A 1745-nucleotide genomic window follows, 5' to 3' on the forward strand; every position below is an offset into this window, starting at 1 on the left:
GTGGAATCTTCCATAAAAGTACTACCTCACAAACCTCCTTAGAGATTATCTAGTCCATATTGCTTATATACAAATGAAAAAGCAGTGTTCTAGTGAGGGACACACAACTAGTTATAGAAAAACAATCTAGATTTCCTAGTTCAGATATGAACTCAGATTCTACATATTAGAAAAATAATGAAGTGAAAATAGATAAGGCAAATTCTACCACTGTTAGGTAGCAGTCACTAATTGCCACTCACTGCTCAGTGCCATTGAGTTGATACCAACTCATAGCAACCCTTCCTTGGATTTCCAACGCAGTATCTCTACAAGTAGATTGTTCAGTCTTCCGAGGAGTGGCTGGTGGGTTTGAACCACGAGCTTTCTGGTTAGCAGTCAAATGCCTTAGGCACTATGTCACAGAGATCCCAGTCACTAGTTACATGTGTAATTAATTGAAATTAAAAGTCTTCAATTGCAATAGACACATTTCAAGTGATCGATAGCCACAACTCAGTAGTAGTTTTGTACTGGACAACATGATACACAAAATTTCCAATTCTACCTATCCTTTAAAAGTCAATCAAAACCTATTTTCATTACAAAACATTCCTCACTAACTCCAGTTCATGTTTATCTCTTCCATCTCTCACTTCTACAAGGCAAAAAAATTAAAATTTAATTATAAATTAAATAAATTTCCCACACAATAGGTAAACCACAATATATAGCTCCATAGGAGAAGGAGAAGTTCCATGTGCTTGTTGATGGCAAAGACAAATATCTGCTGGAAAATTCAGAGAAAGCTTTACAGATGAGACAGAGTTTGCTGTAAGCTTTGAAAAATTAGTTCAATAAGGTGAGAGCAAAGGGGAAGGTACTCTGAGAGGAGAGTATATCCTGGTCCATATTTAGAGCAAATCCCTTGTTATTAATTGCACTTCTGCAATGGTTACTTTTTATAGCTGTTATATCTCTAAATGTAAATTTGAGGATTATAAGGACTATCCTGGCGCCTTTGTTTCCTAGAATACACAGTCAGATAAATAGCAAAGATTTCTTGATTGGTTATTAACACTTCTCTGAGGTAAAGCCATTTTTTCATGCTCATCATTTTGGACAGTTCATGTTTTTCTAGTCTACCATCTTTTTCCACTAAGTCCAGCATGCATAAGTAAATTTCCAAATTTAAAACAGAATTAATAGATTTCCCAGCCACTTTCAACAAGAGAAAATCTGAAATTCTTGCTATAAATTTCCAGCAGGTAAATCAGGAAATCCCACCTCAAGGTTTATATTAGTCCTTGGTTTAACTTCATAAAGTCTTAAAAATTAACAACAATGACAAAAAAAAAAAAGGAAAAGGAAGAGAGAGAAAAGAAAAATAATAGTTCCAAAAGGAAAACAGCGGGGAACTTTTACACAGATTCTATCTTCCAGTTTTCAAGGTATAATTAATAATCATTTCTTATGCTCTCCCTTAATGCAGAGAAGAAAATATATTCTTTTACCAGATTATAAATGATTCTGAAATGTTTATTGATGAAATTTTAAACCTGGAACATATTTACCAAATACTCTCATACTATTGATCCTAATAAGCACCAGTGGGGGGAGGATATGTCAGAGAGTAGAATTATTATCATTAATAGATGAAGAATCTCAAGCTCAGAGAAGTTAGCAACTTATCTAAAACCACAGCTCTAGTTAAACAGGAACCAAAAATCTGGTGTTATAATTCCAAACTCAGTACTGTTTTCACT

The sequence above is a fragment of the Orycteropus afer genome, unplaced genomic scaffold, assembly GCF_000298275.1.
Source record: "Orycteropus afer afer isolate SDZICR_OR568_19922 unplaced genomic scaffold, OryAfe1.0 scaffold03352, whole genome shotgun sequence".
NCBI lineage: Eukaryota > Metazoa > Chordata > Mammalia > Tubulidentata > Orycteropodidae > Orycteropus > Orycteropus afer.